At 44.9% G+C, this 18570-nt stretch overlaps 1 protein-coding gene across 4 annotated transcripts in view; it reads right to left on the bottom strand.

Annotated features, from left to right (window-relative positions):
- CRACD (capping protein inhibiting regulator of actin dynamics) overlaps nt 1–18570 on the bottom strand; it is a 169699-nt gene that overhangs the window by 30901 nt on the left and 120228 nt on the right. For 3 of the 4 annotated variants that reach the window (XM_084899142.1, XM_084899140.1, XM_084899139.1), the window contains one exon: nt 14843–15014. The exons of the other annotated variant lie outside the window; for it this stretch is intronic. The gene's annotated coding sequence lies outside the window, so the exon portion shown is untranslated. Of the gene's footprint in view, nt 1–14842; nt 15015–18570 lie in introns of those variants that run through there. 4 annotated transcript variants of the gene reach the window in all.

Below are 18570 nucleotides of genomic sequence, written 5' to 3' on the forward strand. Positions count from 1 at the left end.
ACTACAGGACAGGAGAAGAAAAAGGAAGAAGAGGAAGAGGAAAAGAAGGAGCTAGAGGAGGAAGGGAAAGAAGAAAAGGAGAGAGGTGGCGAGGTAGAGGAAAATGAGAAGAGAAAAAGAAGAGGAAGAGAATCCCTCATGTCTGCCCCAAAAGCTGGGAAATTCTGAAATGCAGTACAAATTCCTGAAAAGCTGATATGGGTGTCTGATTCTCAAGAGCGGCAGCCCCTGGGTTCCACCTCCGCCCTCCGCCACAGGAGGCTTAAACATCAGGAACAGACCTACTGACTGGAGAACAGAAGCTTCGAAATCTAAGGGGAAGTGCTGTATTAGCACTAAGACGAGTTGGAGTGGCTTAGGGGGTCCTACATCTTATCACATCTGAGCCCTTGCACCTAAGTCAATATGGCTTTGGAAGGACAAGAGAAAAGAGATGCTGCTGTTTCTCTCCTCCTCCACCTCCTCCTCTTTTACTTCCCCAGAGATGGCAGAACTGTCATAATTCTACCTAGAGGCTATGGAAAGCTTCTTAAAAATCAGTAACACAGACTCACGGGCACACTTTGGCGGCACAGAGACCAAAACACAGGGTTGTCTGAAGGGCCTAAAGATTGCGAATGATCTCAGGAAACACAGCTGGGCCTGGATGGGTTATCCCATGCTGCTATAGCACACAGACATTGTTATGCTAATGACATGCCAAAAACAACATAAAGTTCATACTTCTTAAGCTTTTATTGTCATTATTATTTCTGATGTTGAAAGCATTTAAGACTTACAAAAACACTGCGAGTGTAGCGTGAAGAACTTTTGTTTTCCTAGCCCCAGCTGCTGGCAGGATGCTCTCACTCCGGGGCCAGGCAGGCAGGGGAGGCTCATGCATTGAAGATGTGAGAAACCGCAGGGAGGAGTGGAGGAATTCCGGAGGACAACTGAAGGGCCAGTGAGAGTACCATTGGTCCTTTACCCTGAGCTGACTGGAGCATGACTGCCATCTGTAGATGATCTTCAACTGAGGCCCTCTCCAATTCTTCTCTCTACACATACGTTCATCTTAAAGCGGTTAACTCACAGCTCATGGGTTCCCTGTTGCCCAAACCCTACCGGATGAGGCTGCCATGGTGGCTTATCCTTTCAGGCTCTTCAGAGTGGGGCTCTACACTACTCTGGGCAGGCCAGTGCCCTTCTCTGTAAAGGGGAGTGCCAAGAGGTCCTACCTCACCCATTTTTTAGGATTTAAATGAATTCTGAAATGTAAAGCACTTAGAATAGTGTAAATGCTTATGCGTTACCCATTATTATCCAAAGTCACCCTACTTCAACCCAGCCACTCAGCTCCCCAAATATCCTCTCTGGGCTCCGTCACTGCCTAGGCTCTTCCTCTCCAGGGACGGCCCAAGGCCAGTCTCTCAGTTCAGGTCCTATGCACGAGGGAAAATAAAAGTGCTCTGCATATTGTAAAGTGCTAGACAGATGTGACTCTAATAATGACGTTATCACCTTCTCTCCACCACACTACGAGTTGCATGAGGGCAGGGATCACACATATGATCTTTCTTTCTCTCAAAATCCTTTATACAGTAAAATTTGTGATGAGTAAATGGTTAATAGTGTAGGGTAGTTCACTTATCAGATGGGTTTCCCATGGAGAGGTCACTGAGGGAATGCAATGCTTGATGCAAACATGATGACGGGAAGACGGGACTATTTTGAGATCGTGAGTATATCTCAGGGAGGGCAGGCCCATGATAGGAGGGCATTGTGGAAAGCTCCGAGAAGCCAGGGGGTGGGCAATTCAGGAGGATGTTCAGCATCTCCTTTTAAAAGGTTTCTTCTGAGCCTCCTTTTCAACTCAAACCAGGAAACTGCTCCAGGCTTTGCTTCTCACCTCCTACTGCAAACCTCCCTCTCAACAAGTTTTCCTGGTTCCATTCGATGTCAGCTACAGTGCTGAGTCGCAAGCAACAGAAACTTATGTCTCACTCAACCAAAAGAATATTTACTGGAAGAACAATGGGGCTCTGAGAGCAGTGGAAGCTAGCGATGAGGCTTGGAAAGCCTCTTGGGAGAGAACTCTGGCAGTCTAGGCATTAGGACCCACAGCAACCAACCAGGAAGAGTCTGGTTACAGAAAGCTCTCCGGGTTGTCTCCCTTACATCCTGACCCAACTGTCAAGTCAAAGCCCAGGAGAGAGACTGATTGGCCAGGCCAGGTCATGTGCTCAGGCCGGGCTGCAGTAGGGAGGAAGTGGCCCTTTGGCTTCTGTCATAGGAAGCTGGTACTATGTCCTATCAGAGGTAGGTGGAGCGAGGTAAGCTTGATTCCCCGAAAGGAAATTTGGGTGCTGTTGAGAAGGGGAACCAAATGGTAACAGCTCGGTACTAAAAATAGCCACCAGTCACCACACTGTGCGTTGGGATGTGGGCCTTGATTCTTTCCAGTCTAGCCCAATTGGATGGACAGCTATTTATACAGCTCCCCCATGTTTTGATTCTCTTTGAAGAGGTTGCCTTTCTTTCCTGGTGGCATGTGATGCTGCCTGAGAGCAAAGGATGCCACACTCCATGCTACTGGGAGTGCCCAGCAGCCCAGGTCCAGTGTCCAATGTCCATGCCTATCAGGTGGAGATGGGGCAGGGTGCTTGATGGCCTGTGGCCTAAAGTTCAGGGCACTCGAAAGTCTCAGGAGAGAGAAAGTGAGAAGCAAAGCAAAACAAAGTTAGCCCTGCAATCATGCTATTCTTCCATCACTCACTCACTGTCACTTAGTACTGAGGAGAGCAGGGAGAAGCCAAAGAGAGCCACCTCCACTGTGAGCCCTGTTCTCTAGAAGAACTGACTGCAGCAGGGTCTGTGCGACAAAGGAGCAGTGGAAAACTGGGGCGGTGTTTCTGGGGAAGTCTTCCTCATTCGCAAACCATGACACAAGACAGGGGTGGTGTCCTTTCATTGGTTTTTGTCACCTGCACGTGACATTTGGGACGAGAGCCTGGAGGATAAGAAAAAAAACACAACAACCAGACTGGATCTTGCTGCCGCTGCTGGGCTGCTCATTAAGGAACTTTGGAACTTGGAAAGTTCCCCCGACTTTCTATCAGATACAGCAGATAATGCGTGGCACTGTGGTTGAAGGTACTAGTAGTTGTGTTTTCTGTTTCCAACATAGCCTTCTGGCCACTGCAGTAGGCTTTGGACACATTCTAAGACCCACTCACATCATCTGACCATGGTGCCTAATGGAGGGGAGCTCTCCCCACCCAGAAGAGCAGCTCTCTGCAGCTGCCTGCTTAATTGCCACGTGTCTCAGGCCGGCCCCCCACCTCTTCCTTACCCTTTGTCTCTTTTTGGAGAAGCATCATGTAATTTGGGGCCATAGATATTGGGTAATTACCATAGCAATGATTAGGGATTCACTTCAGGAATAAAGAAATATAATTATAGTCCCACTGCAGCCTGTTTCCATGGCAACGGGGGCACTTGCAATTGATCAGCAGTTTTCGTCCTAAACAGATCCGTGAGCCTCATTCGAATGAAATGCTAAAGAGCAATTAACTGTCCTCATCAAACACACTGGAAGTGCTGAAGGAGACTGGAGCCAGATTACATTTTGTGTAGCATCTTTGAGGCTCATCCCCAACTTGAGTATCCCATGCATTTATGTGGTACCCAGTAGGCTTATAGCATGCCCAAATACATAATCATTACAACAGAAACAGGATGCACCATTAAAAATCCAAGGAAGAGGAGAGTTTAGAATATTTTAAAAAATATATATTTTACTGATTTTTTACAGAGAGGAAGGGAGAGGGATAAGAGAGTTAGAAACATCAATCAGCTGCCTCCTGCACACCCCCACTGAGGATGTGTCTGCAACCAATGTACATGCCCTTGACCGGAATCGAACCTGGGACCCTTCAGTCCGCAGGTCGACGCTCTATCCACTGAGCCAAATGGGTTTCAGCGGGAGTTTAGAATCTTAAAACACAGACACTTAGAACTGGAGGTTGAAGGTTCACCTACTCTAGCCTCGAGGCCTGCATCACACAGGACAAGCAGTCACCTCATCTGCCTCTACGGGATCCAGGGCTGCTCTCGGACTCCTGGGCTTCCCCCTGACTATTCCATGCTCATGTGCCCCACCTGGAGAAGGACCTTCTCATAAGCATCGTTAGCCATCAGCTAAATCAACGGAATCTTGGTCTATGCTCTGGAAACAGGAAACTAGTTATCAACCTCCTCTTTATCTCTGTAATAATATTAGCCTGCATTCGTAAAATATTATTTCAGAGCAGATAGTATGACGTCACATGCATTTTTAAAAATAATAAAAATATAATCCCGGGAGATAGCCCATCCATGTAGCTGATGAAGGAGCTGGCTTGGTTGAGGGCACACAGCTCATAAGAGAAAGCCCCACGTTGACGAGAGGGGACCCTGGCTCCTGGTCTGCTCTCCCCCACATACTGTGTCTCCAATAACCGCTGCGACTGATGCATCAGCCCTCCTTCCCCCTGGACTTACTCAGCTCAGCTTCGTTAAGTCCCCTGCTTAGTCCCTAATTTCTATTCATTGAAGGGACTCTAATCCCTGTTCCATTTCAGCACATGCCAGGTTCCTACGGGCAGAGGATAAATGACCCAGGAAAACCAGTCTTTCACCTCCTGAAAAGCTCAAGGCAAGTGGCCTGTGGCACCCACTGACCAGGGCGCCCGAGCTTCACGGCGATTTACTGGGGACGTGTTGTCTCATCACGCCAGCTGTGTCATTTCCCTTCTCCCGCTGGTCAGAGGGACAGCGATACTCTTTGCCACACGGAAACTGAAGGATAAATCAGACAAACATTGACTTGTTCAATGGGAAGAATGCAGTGGTAAAAAGGGCAGCATTCACAAATGCCGGCTGTGTGCAAGGCACCATTCTGGAGGCTAGAAGTCCAGGGAAAGGCAAGTAATACAGGCTCATCCTCAGGGAAACAGAAAGAAGTTGTGAGAGCAGTGTCCTCAGGCTTTATCTAGGCTGAGGGGGACAGAGAAAGCTTGCTCTGAGGAAGGCACATTTGTACAAAAAAAAAAAAAAGAGAGAGAGAAGAGAAGAAAAAGGATGGAGAGCAATTAGCTGGAGGAGGATATACTAGTAAGAATGGGGAATTGGCCAAAACCGGTTTGGCTCAGTGGATAGAGCATCGGCCTGTGGACTGAAAGGTTCCAGGTTCGATTCCGGTCAAGGGCGTGTACCTTGGTTGCGGGCACATCCCCAGTAGGGAGTGTGCAAGAGGCAGCTGATCGATGATTCTCTCTCATTGATGTTTCTAACTCTCTATCCCTCTCTCTTCCTCTCTGTAAAAAAATCAATAAAATATATATTTTTTTAAAAAATGAGGGATTGGGTTGTTCCAGACATGAGGATTACTATTTGCAAAGTCAGCTGACAGATTCTAGTCACACCTCCGACATCAACAGTGATGGGGCAGAAATAGAATGGTAGGGAACCAGCTATGGTTTTAAGAGATATTAATCATGCTCTGTTAACCACGATTGCTTTATTCTGATTAAAGAAGGCACATTCTCACCTGGCTAGAGCCCAACTCGGGACCTGGGAGCTCACCTGGAAGTGCAGTCCTTCCTCCCCATTTGGAGCTTCCTATTATCGCAGAAAGACTAACAACGTGGTTGCAGAACCAGAGCCAGAAACCAGGATCGCCAGCCCTTTGAAGATACCCAGGCTTTGCATGTCACTAAGCTCTTTGGCGATCCCCAGCCCTCGGCTTACCTGTTAACTGCCCATTTGGCCTACCCTTGGCTATTTCCCCGTGTAACCCCAGCCCTTTTTGCATACCTGTAGACTGCCCATTTGCCTACTTTCCCACGTAATACCAAGATAAGCAGCCGGCTTATGGGAGAGCAGATTTTTTGTGGACGACCTGCCAGCAATATTGGAGTAAATACTCATAATGATTCAACACTGTCTCTGCTTATACATCAGTGGATTTTGATCGAGAATCATTGGCTTGAGTTGTGACAGGCAGCATGGACTCTTGATTGTCCGGTTACAACAGCACTGTCATCTCTTTTAGCCTCAGTTTCTCTATTTGTAAAAGTTAAGTTACTAGGTCAGAACTAAAAGTTACCTTAAACCTTCAACATTGATGTGTGTGTGTGTGTGTGTGTGTGTGTTCCCTGAATAAGGTTATTCTGTAAGCAGAGTGCAGAATTTGTATTAACTTTGGGGAGGGGTGTGGAGTGCATGGGGGGAACCATAGCCATACAGTGTGTAAGTAGGCAGTTTCAAACATGACCTGCCTATCACTTTCCCCATCTCTTCTCTTCCATCAAGTATCGCCTCCCCGCTCCATTCCAAAGCAGGGGCTCAACGCCAACGCCCTTAGCAAATAGGAAAGCTGTTTGCCTTCCAACAGCCTGCTCTATTCTACAGTAATGTCCTATTTCCACATGAGCCCCTTTTGTTCCATCCCAAATATCAACCTCATGTTTTAGGGTTTTAGGGAAGGAAATAGGCCCCTACTCCCCCTGCCAAAATGAGCTAGACATGACCATGTTCATTCCCTTTTTAAAAAACAACTCTACTGAGACATAATTCACATGCCATATCAGCCTTTTTAAAGTACATTTCTTTTTAAAAATATATATTTTATTTATTTCTTACAGAGAGGAAGGAAAAGGGATAGAGAGTTTGAAACATCGATGAGAGAGAAACATTGATCAGCTTCCTTCTGCACACCCCCTCCTGAGGATGTGCCTGCAACCAATGTACATGCCCTTGCCTGGAATGGAACCTGGGACCCTTGAGTCCGCAGGCCGATGCTCTATCCACCGAACCAAATCAGTTAGGGCTAAAAGTACATTTCAATGATTTTTAGTACATTCAAGGAATTGTGCAACCATCAATGCCATTTAAGTTTAGAAGATTTTTATCACTCCCAAAAGAAACCCCCTACCCATTAACAGTCACCCTCAGTTGCCTGGCAACCACTAATCCTTCTATTCTACGGATAAGCCCATGTGTTATTTTTTATAAATGGAATCATACAATAGGTAATCTTTTGTAACTGGCATCTTTCAACTACCCTGTTTCCCCAAAAATAAGACAGTGTCTTATATTAATTTTTGCTCCCAAAGATGCACTAGATCTATTTTTAGGGGATGTCTTATTTTTCCATGCGCTAGGTCTTATTTTCGGAGGATGTCTTATTTTCGGGGAAACACGGTAGCATACAAGTTTATTCACGGCATGACATAGACCAGTTATTTCATTCTTTTTTATTTCCAAATAATATTCCATTGTATGAATATATACCACATTTTATTCATCCATTCATCTTTTGATGGATATTGGGACTGTCAACTTTATGGCTACTATGAATAATTCTGCTGTGAGCATTTGTGTGCAAGTTTTTGTGTGGATTTGCTTTCATTTCTTTTGGGTTTATATCTAGTTTAGCATTTTGAGGAACTGTCAACCTGTTTTCCAAGGTACTGCTGTACCATCTTACATTACTACCTGCACTGTATGAGGGTTCCAATTTCTCCACTTTCTCACCAGCACTGTTATCTCTCTTTTATATGATAGCCTTCCTAATGGGTATGAAGTGATACCTCATGGTGGCTTTGATTTGCATTTCTTTGATGTTGAGCAAGTGTGTTTTCATATGTTAATGGACATTTTTATATCTTTGGAGAAATGTCTATTCAAATCCTTTGCTCTTTTTTGGATCTTTATATTAAGTTATAAGAGTGCTTTACTATTTCTGAATATAGTCTTATCAGGTAAGTGATATTCAAATGTTTTCTTCCATCCTGAGAATTTTTCACTTTCTTGATGATCTTATTTTTCTTTTTATAAAAAATTTTAAATTGATTTTTAAATAGAGAAGGAGAGAGAGAGAGAAATATTGATGAGAAAGACACATCAATTGCTGCCTCCTGTATGCTCCCTACCAGGGATCAAGCCCACAACTTGGTCCATGGGAAGCATTCAATCCACTGAGCCACACCAGCCAGGCCACAAAATTTATGTTTGATGGAGTAAAATTTATTGGATTTTTTTTCTTTTGTCTTTTTGGTTCCTAAAAGAAAAAAAAAAATCACCAACTAATCCAAAGTCATGGGTTTACTCCTTTGTTTTCTCCTAAGACTATTACAATTTTAGATCTTCCATTAGGATCTATTGTCTTTTTAAAATTCATTTTTGTGAATGGTATAAGAGTCCAACTTTATCCTCTTGTATGTGGCCATTCAGTTGTCCCAGGAACATTTGTTGAAAAGACTATTCTTTATCCACTGACTTGTCTTGGCACTTTTACTGAAAATCACCTGACCACAAGTGTAAAGATTTATTTATGGACTCTCAATTAAAATCCACTGATTTATATAGTCAATATCACACTGTTTCAATACATTTTTATTGGTTTCAGAGAGGGAGAGGAAGAGAGTGATAGAAACATTAATAATGAGAGAGAATCACTGATTGGCTGCCTCCTGCATGCCCCCTATTGGGTCCGCAGCCTGGGCATGTTCCAGGGAAATTGAACTGTTCATAGTCTATGCTCAACCACTGAGCCACACTGGCCAGGCAACCTATATCACATTACTTAAATTACTGTAGTTTCATAGCCAGTTTTTAACTCAGGAAGTGTGAGCCCTTCAAGACTGTTTCTGCTATTTTAGGTCCCTCTGACCTATGAATCTGTAGATTAATTTGGAGAGTATTTCATATTAAGTTTTCGGATCCATAAATATGAGATATCTTTCCATCTATTTATATTTGTTTTGTTGTTGTTAATATTCACCTGAGGATATTTTTTCCATTTTTTTTTTTTTTTTTGAGAGAGCAGAAGGGAGGAAGGAGGAGCGAGAGAGAAACAAGATGTGAGAGACAATCGATTGGCTGCCTCCCACACTCACCCTAACTAGAGTGGGGATCCTGCAACCCAGGTACTTGTCCTTGACCAGGAATCAACCATTGAGCAAAACTGGCCAGGGCTATTTAGTATTTAGATCTTCTTTAATTTCTTTCTTTTTTCTTTCTTTCTTTTTCTTTTTTCTTTCTTTCTTTTTCTTTTTTCTTTCTTTCTTTCTTTTCTTTTTTTTTTCTTTTTTTTTTTTTGAGTATATGCTTAAGTAACTTATTTTATTGAATTTATTGGGATGGCATTGGTTAGTAAGACTATAATAGGCTTCAGGTGCACAACTCCATAATACCTCACTGGGACACTGGATTTTTTGTGGCTGCCCTTGATTAAGCTACAGAATTTCCCTTCCGTTCTATTTGCCATATTCATTCTAACGTGGACGTCTCTGCTGCCACCATTCTGGATCTGAGATGCCCCGGCCTGTCTTTTAGCCACTCCAAGTCCTGCCTACCTCCTGGAGCCAGCTCAAGGGCTCCTCATTCCTGATCCTTCCCTGACAGCTGCAGGCCCAGAATGAGCTCACCCTCCTTGGAGCCCCTTCAGTCCTCACCGCGGCCTACAGCGGGCACTCACTATAGAGCACTGTGGCTGTGCATGGCAGAGCAGTAAATGCTGCGAGGTGGGCAGAAACTGGAAGCAGGACAAGAGTCCCAGGGTGGAGGAGAGCCTTGGCCAGGCAGCTCAGTGTGGGAAAACACCTGAGGCCGGTGGCTCGGGGCCACGTGACTAACTGCCCAGGAAGGCTGCAGAACAGTGGATGGCTGAGAATGGATGCTTCCCAGTGCGGCAGTGGCTCAGCAACTCACCAGCAAGTCACTCTCTGGCCTTAGTTTTCTCATCTTTGAAATGGGGTCAAGAATGTCCATCTCAGAGTGCCCTGGTTAAGTATTACATGCGTTCATTTATGCCAGTGTTTCCCAAACTTCTCTCATGATGAGAATCACCTGATGGAGTTGTTAAACTACAGATTCCTGAATCCCAACTAAGAAGTGCTAAGCTAGAATTAAGCTTAGAGCACCAGTTAAGTATACAATTTTACCTCTAGGGTCCCAAAAATTCTAGTTTAGCACTTCTTAGTTGGGATTCAGGAATCTGTAGTTTAACAACTCCACCAGGTGATTCTCATCATGAGAGAAGTTTGGGAAACACTGATCTATACAAAACACATGGTACTGAGTTCAATAAGTGCCAGCTGTAATCTATGCTACAGGATAGTCTCTACGAGAAAAGGGTTTGTGGTTAAAGCAGTCTTGGAAATGCCCTACACCGCATCCTTCTTGCAGATTCTCAGAGTAATTCAGACAGTGAAGGCTGCGTGAAGTCCTATAGAAAGGATCCTACTTAATTCGTTTGGGCCCAGAATTGCCCAAACCTGTTTGCCAAGATGACCCTTTCTCCGATTTTAACATCCACGTGGTTGTATTTAATTAATAAAGGAAGTCCCGTTAAGTGGTTAAAAACTGGCCATGCTTTACCGTTTTGCTTTTCCCACAGGCATGCATAATTTAAAAGCAGCAGCCTAAGAAAAAATGCAGGCTTCTAACCTGGAGAAAGAATAGAATGCTTTAAGAGCCCAGAGGAAATGAGACATTTCAGACAGAAGGAGCAGATCAATAACCAGCTTTTTTTGGCCACGGAGACCTTTCTAAAATTGCAGCTTTTTGCAGTTAAAGTTCAGCTCCTTTAAATTCCCACCAGTGCCGAGATTCCCGTTCATCAGTCCAGACCCCTGCAGGCACACACCCAGCCTCCAGTTTGGGTGTGTGCCTGCAGCTCTCGCAATTAGGAAATCCTTCCTCACATCGGGCTGAGATTTGCCTCCCGGGAACCACCCAGGATCAAGTTAACGGAATTTTGTGTTTTAGTGAGAGCTACCCATTTAGGAGACGGGAAATAAGAGGCACAGAAATGTTGTGAATCATTATACAATGCAAAGTAACACAGCCATTGACAGAGCAGTGAACTGAAAATGAGAATTATTAGTAACAGCAACCTTTCACCTTCTGCATCTGTCAACAGGATGAATAACTAGAAGTCTAGCTATACAGTAAGCAACAAATACTTTGTGGGTGGACTTACATGGCAATTGGCAATTGCTGAGAAGAAAATGGGATATATGATTTAAGTGATTTCTATATCCCCGTATTTTTTAATTTTTAAAATTTGTAAGGAGATATTTTTGAAAACGCTTTACCCAAAGTTTATGCGTCCAGCTTCATTATAAAGAAAATTAAATATAGCATTTGTCTCACAAAGGTGGATTTATTAACAAGAGTCAATAATAAGAACAGGTGACATGACCTGTATTTTATAGCTGTTTGATCCAGTGTGGAATTTCCCAGGGCTCGGTGACACCTCAAACCTAAAGGAAACTTCGCGGGGTAAAGGCATAGAGCCTAAGTGAGGAGAGACCACCCAGGGTCCAGGCACAGTTCAATAGGAGGTTGGGGACTTGGCAAAACCACAGAAGGAATGAGCTGCATTTTCATAGGATCGTCCTCCAAAAGGAGAGCTCCCGAGCCCAGCTCAGGGGTTGAGCATCAGTCTATGAACCAGAAGGTCACAGTTCAATCCCTGGCCAGGACACATGCCCAGGTAGCAGTACCCCTCAGTAGAGGGCGTGCATGAGGCAACCCATTAATGATTCTCTCCGATCACTGATGTTTCTATCTCTTTCTCCCTCTCCCTTTCTTTTTTATTTATTTATATTTTATTGTTCTTTTTTTACATAGAAGAGATTGGGACAGAGTTAGAAACATCAATGAGAGAGAATCATCGATCAGCTGCCTCTTGCACACACCCCGCTGGGGATGTGCCCGCAACCAAGGTACATGCCTTTGACTGGAATTGAACCCCGGACCCTTCAGTCCTCAGACTGACGCTCTATCTACTTAGCCAAACCGGTTTCGGTTCCCTCTCCCTTTCTATCTGTAATCAATAAAACTATATTAAAAGAAACACACACACACACACACACACACACACAAAAAAAAAATAATAATAATAATAATAAAATAAAAAAGCCACAACACAACAAAGGAAACTAAGTCCAATGTTGCATTACACAACCATTTGGTACCATTTTGGTATCTGTACCTCATTCTGACACTAAGAGGTAAAAAGGCTCACATTCCTAATTTACAACCGAGGAAACGAAGTGAAATCAACACGGATTCGTCCTGGACAGTCCTCAACAAGGATCCGCACTGACATCCCAACGGCCGGGTGAGGTCCGTCTAGCTGTGTTCACCTCCCAGTAAACTCATTTCCTCCAGTTAAACTCCAGTTTTCTTACTAACACCGATGGAAAGCAAGCACGGCCTGTCCAGGAAGAGAGGCAGCACTGAGACCAACAGGTGCTGTCTGTGAGTATGCGCGGGCTTAAGCACACGGCTTGCCGGCGGATTCTGTCATTTGTGCTCCACTGTGGTGTCTATTCGAACCTGCTCACTGACACACATCTCAGAGGATGCCTCTGTCCTGTCTCTGAAATACAGTAAGAAGACCATAGAGCACAGCATCTATCCCTTCAACATGGACTAGCAGGACATCGTATTGTCCACGGGTTCTTAGAAACGGCAACTTTAAGTGAAACAACACATAATGAAACCAATTTGACGACAGGCTGCTACAAAAAAAAAAAAAAAGTTAAGAGCCATATTTCTGGTCACAAAAAACAGCACTAACTCCTATGTAATAAAGAGGTAATATGTTAATTAGACCGGGTGGCGGAATGACCTTCCTGAGCGACCAGTGAGTGGGGCCGTGAGGGCTGAGCCCCTTGCATGAATTTTGTGCACCGGGCCTCTAGTTTCTAAATAAAGCCCCCAAACACTTCTAACATTAAACATTAACATAAATGCAAGTTATACATACATTTAAAAAAGTCTAATAAAAACGAGCAAAATCATTCTTTTCCAACCCACTTACTCCATTTCATGGTGACAGGTGGCTGGAACCCGTCCCTGTAGTTCAGGGCACAAAGCAGAACCCAACCCTTCCTGGAAGGGCCACTCACCCCCACACCCACACCCTCACCCTCACCCTCACCCACACCCACACCCACACTCAGTCTGCGACAATGTAGACACACCAGCCCAACTCACGTGCACATCTTTGGAATGGGGCTTAGAAACCCGAGTCCCCAGAGAAAATCCAGACAGACTTGGGGGAGAGGGTGCAACCTCCACGCAGACAGTGAGTGGCCTGGCGGGGAATCACATTTTCCTCATCAATGTTATAACGAGACGACGTCGAAGAAAACACGAGTCAAGGTCCAGCTGAGCGGCATCAGCGTTGTTTACGCAGTGCCCGGCATTCACAGGAAACACCTTTGGAGCGCCTAAGATGAGGCCGAGCAAAACGTGGTCCCTGACTTCCCGAGCACTAGCAGCCGAGTGAGAAAGAGACCGCCGAGCGAATCAATAAACTCCCACACAGAGTGACAGGGCCAGCTGGAGGCAGGCACATGGTGCCCGTGGGACGCGGCAAGTCTCGGAGGGACAGCCTTCTAAGCGGTCAGCAGCAGCAGCAGCATCTCTGGCTCCGATCCCAATTCCCAGCACTCAGGTGAGAACGGGCCCTCTGACCCTGCCTTTCTGAGATCCTTACACCAGGGTTTCACAAACTTCTCTCATGATGAGAATCACCTGGTGGAGTTGTTAAACTTCAGATTCCTGAATCCCAACTAAGAAGTGCTAAACTAGAATTTTTGGGAACATATAGGTAAAATTCTAAACTTAACTAGTGCTCTAAGCTATTCATGCGTTCATCTATGCGAAACACATGGTACTGAGTTCAGTAAGTGGCAGCTGTGATCTATGCCAGTGTTTCCCAACCTTCTCTCATGATGAGAATCACCTGGTGGAGTTGTTAAAACACAGATTCCTGAATCCCAACTAAGAAGTGCTAAACTAGAATTTTTGAGAACATATAGGTAAAATTGCATACCTAACTTAGTGCTCTGTATATAACATCTGTGTTAGAGCACTAGTTAAGTATACAATTTTACCTATATGTTCCCAAAAATTCTAGTTTAGCACTTCTTAGTTGGGATTCAGGAATCTGTGTTTTAACAACTCCACCAGGTGATTCTCATCATGAGAGAAGGTTGGGAAACACTGATCTATGCTACAGGATAGTCTCTGTGAGAAAAGGGTTTGTGGTTAAAGCAGTCTTGGAAATGCTCTATACGGCATCCTTCTTGCAGATTCTCAGAGTAAATCAGCCCAATGCAGGCTGCGTGAAGTCCTATAGAAAGCTCTAAGCTTAGAGCACTAGTTATACAATTTTACCCTATATGTTCCCAAAAATTCTAGTTTAGCACTTCTTAGTTGGGATTCAGTAATCTGTAGTTTAATAACTCCACCAGGTGATTCTCATCATGAGAGAAGCTTGGGAAACACTGCCTTACACCATCACGGCCAGATTGAGCGCCTGGGATTGTTCCCAGAGAGACGAGAAGAGGAGGAGAAGAACATAGAAAATGAAGAACAGAATTGGAAAGCGCAGGGCACGCAGACAGGTGCTGGAAGTTGCTAGAGGTGGCCAGGGGCAGGAAGGGCGACCACCCTGAGCCTGGGCAGCCCATGTCCTGGATCTGGGTGCAAAATCTAATCTCGGACCCACCTTTCTCTTTGCCAGACAAGGAGACATAGAAACGAGGTATTCCTCCATCCAAGGACACTTGTTGAGCCCAGCCCTGCCACGGCCAGCGAGGGCGGCAGGAGGAAGGCGCAGAGCACAGTGCTGCCCGGAGGGAGAGGCCACACTCCTTTGCCAGCTCCCCAAGGAGACTCCCCCTCAGGGCGTCCCGAGTCTCCCACCTCCCCGGAGAGGGAACACATCCTGTGGGACCCCACGCCCCACGGGCCCCACCGGAGACCCACAAACAGGAAAGGGGTGAGCCATTACCTCAGGCTGTCCTCCAGGGTCTCCTCGTCGGAAGAGAAGGTGCCATTGCTGACGCTCTGAGGAGAGCGGCTCTTCCTCCCAGCCTCCGCCTCCCGGGAAATCGAAGTGTCTTTCTTTTTCCTTTTGCCAAACAACTTCTTAAAAGGCTGGAACTTGCCTCCCTTCTTCTTGTCTGCGGATTACAGGATAAACACGCGCTGCAGTTTGACGGGGCTGCACCCCGGAGCCTCAGAGCAAATTACAGCCGGGCTGCCCGGCCCGGCCTGGGGCGCCGGGGCAAAGGGCAGGCATCACAGGGAGCGGGCGGCCAAGCCCTGTGCCAGGAGTGCCAGGGCCTGCCCTGTCCGCGCACCGTCAGGCGGAGACAAGCCGGGCACGCAGGGAGCGTCTGCCTCAGGCTCCCTACAAGCACCTGGGACCACACCAAGGGGTTCTAGGCTTCAAGGCGCAGAGGTGGTGTCTGCTGTCTCTAACAAAGCGGGTGGCCCGTGCCCTTCTCCACGGCAGAAGCTGAGCTGACACACAAGCCACACGGCTGTGTAAGAAGATGTGTGTGTGTGTGGATCATCTCTTCTGAGAAGCATTCTTTGAGCCTTTGCACACAGAAGAAAACCGCCAACCCTTGGTATAAGAGTTGCCCCCCACCCCCTCCATCCCCATGTAGTTCTAGTTTATCTCTCGAGTGTCTCCTTTTAAAACTACTGTGAAGAGCCCCACAGGAATCGCTAATGAACATTTTTCCATTCATTGCTTCATCCGGCCAGGACCCAGGCTCCCAGCCAGCACTGCCTACAGGTATTGTGGGTAATACCTTCCCAGTTCAGTTTCAGATACAAATTCCTCACATCACTCCACTCCCACCTCGGCAAAGGAGGTATAAATCACCCCATACCAGAGCATCTTCTCAGATCGTCCCTTTAAGAAGTTTAAAGGAAAAAAAAAAGTTTAGAGAACCACGTATCCAGTGGGCAGGCACTCTTTTTTTCTTAAATTATTTAACCCTTACTATGCATCACTGCTCTAAGAACTTTACAAATAGGGACTCAGTCCTCACCACCATTCTCTAAGGTAGGTAGCATTAACATCCCCATTTTCCAGATGAGAAGCCCGAGATACAGAGAGATGAGCTAACTTGTCTATGTCACTGAGAAACATATCTTTGAAGCTGGAGTCAGGAACTTTGAGGGAAAAGGAAAGTTGAAACATTTCTATACACAATGTGTATAGATAAACACCGGTACAAAACACAGGTATGGGGCCCCCAAGTTAGCATCAGAGCCTCCAGAACTTTGCTCGACAGAGTCTACAGAGAGAGCTGGGTATAAAAACGCAGTTGATGTTCAAGGTAGTTGCCTCATCTCCTCTGGTGATCTTCAGCTCTGGTGTTTCTGAGAGAAAATCTGAAGGGTGGAAGAAGTGTTTTAAATCACTTTGCCCTAAGCAGTGGTATAAGACAGCGAGGAAACAGATACAATAATCACCAATTACAAAAGACATAAACTGGTATCCTTCGTATAGACGCAAACAGACCTTCCAGCATCAGTGGTCCCTGAAATGACACTGTATCATATCACATTGAAAAGGAAGGCAGATCTCTAACATGCAAGGTGCCTTCCCCACCCAAGGCTTTGTGCTAGGCACGTAGTCCTCAGAAGAGTTAAATGTTCACCGGGTATTACGTAAAAGACGACAAAGTGCACAATACAACTGAGATAATATCGTTAAAAAGTGGTAAAAAATAATCAGAAGGTTTGATTTCAGAATGTTTGTGTGCGTTCAGTGGTCACTTATTCAGGAGTACAGGCCAGAGATTTTCATGACATATACTTTTGGCCTCCATGAGCAAAATCTCCAATGGATAATTTTTAAAAATTGCCACCAGAGGATTTCCAAGGCCAGCAACAAACATTAGGCAAAGAGGATTTCCAAGGCCAGCAACCTTATATAAAATGAATCAATTATCTTAAATTAAAAAAAAAATCTATAAGGCACTGCAGTTATCATTAGATTATTATATAATTGGTCTTTGGCTGATAAGTCAACATTTTCTTTATGACTATCCAAAGCTCAAATATGTAAATGACACCATTATTGTGAATGGTCATCATGATAAATGGTCAAACAGCAATTTATGCTAATTTCACATTTCTGAGATAAATTCTTCCTTCTTCCCTTTTTATTACATAATTGCAATTGCCTTTTTTCTCACAGCAGAAATATCTAACCCTAAGTTGTCTAACCAGGAATATTCTAAAAGACCACAGCAATAACCTAAAAACATCCGTAATGAATCATTACTCCCAGCCTGGGCCCACTAATCCAGCCTCAAAGTTAACTAAAGAATTTTTTATTGTGTAGAATTCATTGATAGAAAAAAAGGTGCTCATTTGCTCTAAAGTCTAGGTGGATGTGGTGGCGTTCAGTTGAGCTGGAACCAAGGCAGTGAACAACCATCAGAGACAAATTGCAGTTTCTTGAGCAGGTTACTCGTGTATTTAACTAAGGGGTGACTTGGTCAGTCAAGAAGGCGGATGCGGTCCTTCGTGTTGCCTCCATGTCCAGAATGGTGGCAGCCACCATATACAATATTTGTGGAATTGGCCACATTGTTGGGGGGAGACAGAGAGTGAACAGAACCTAGAAAGAGCTGAACACAAACACAGGGACAGCACAGAAACAGCCTTGGGGAGATGCCAGGATGGGCAGCTTCAGCTCGAAGAGCCTGGTGGGCTGCGTGCCAGCAGAGAATGGCTCCTTCAGGATCCCCGTCTGCAGAGCTGGCCAGTGGAGGATTGTTTGTGAACCAAGCACTTCAGCACTTTAGATGGCAATAACTTGGCATGAGTACACACGTATTACCCTGGAAGACGTGTCAAAGTCCAAATGTCAGAGAGCATGCAGCTCAGAAGTACTTGGGAAGGGCTGTTTCAGCAATCCTTTGGTTGTTATCAGGAAGGTAAGAGATCAGTAAAACCTACCCAAACTACCTATCCAGCAACCACTCCTTCCTGCCATGAGGAAAAGAGCGAGCGTCTAAGTCCTGAGAATGCCATTCTCTCTTGGGAGGAGGAGTCAGAACACGGAAGCTTACAATCTGCTCTAAAGACATAGTTTTTGGTCACATCTCGGTTATCAAAAGTAATTTCCACTTTTCTCATTTGCAAAATTACTAATACACTTTCTGTCAAACTATCTTGACATTTTAAATAAAATTTAAATGTGTATTTTAAATATTTTTACTAATGACTATGGCAATTAATTAATTTTCCAGGGCTAACTTTATGAAAAGTCCCAGTAACTACATTTAGGCCCACCCTACATTCAGACAGCAAACTGTGATTAAGCAACATCAATACGGAATGAACCTATAAATCAGAGGAGGAATTACATTCTTATTGAGTTGAGCCCCCCAGTTTTATTCCCAAAGTTCAATATAAGATTTTTCACATCAAAAAAACAAGTACCTAATTTTTTTTTTAAATTGTTTTTAATCCTCACCCTAGGATATTTTTTTCCATTGCTTTTCAGAGAGAGGGTGTAATGGAGGGAGGGAGGAAGAGTGACAGAGAGAGGAATATCAATGTGAGAGAGACACATCAGTTGGTTGCCTCTCACAGACACCCAGACTGAATGTGGGGAGCAAACCCACGATGCAGGTACATGCCCTTGACTGGAAATCAAACCTTTGACCCTTCAGTGTGAGGGACAGTGCTCTAACCACTTTGCAC

The sequence above is a fragment of the Pipistrellus hanaki genome, assembly GCF_964339955.1.
Source record: "Pipistrellus hanaki genome assembly, chromosome: 1".
NCBI lineage: Eukaryota > Metazoa > Chordata > Mammalia > Chiroptera > Vespertilionidae > Pipistrellus > Pipistrellus hanaki.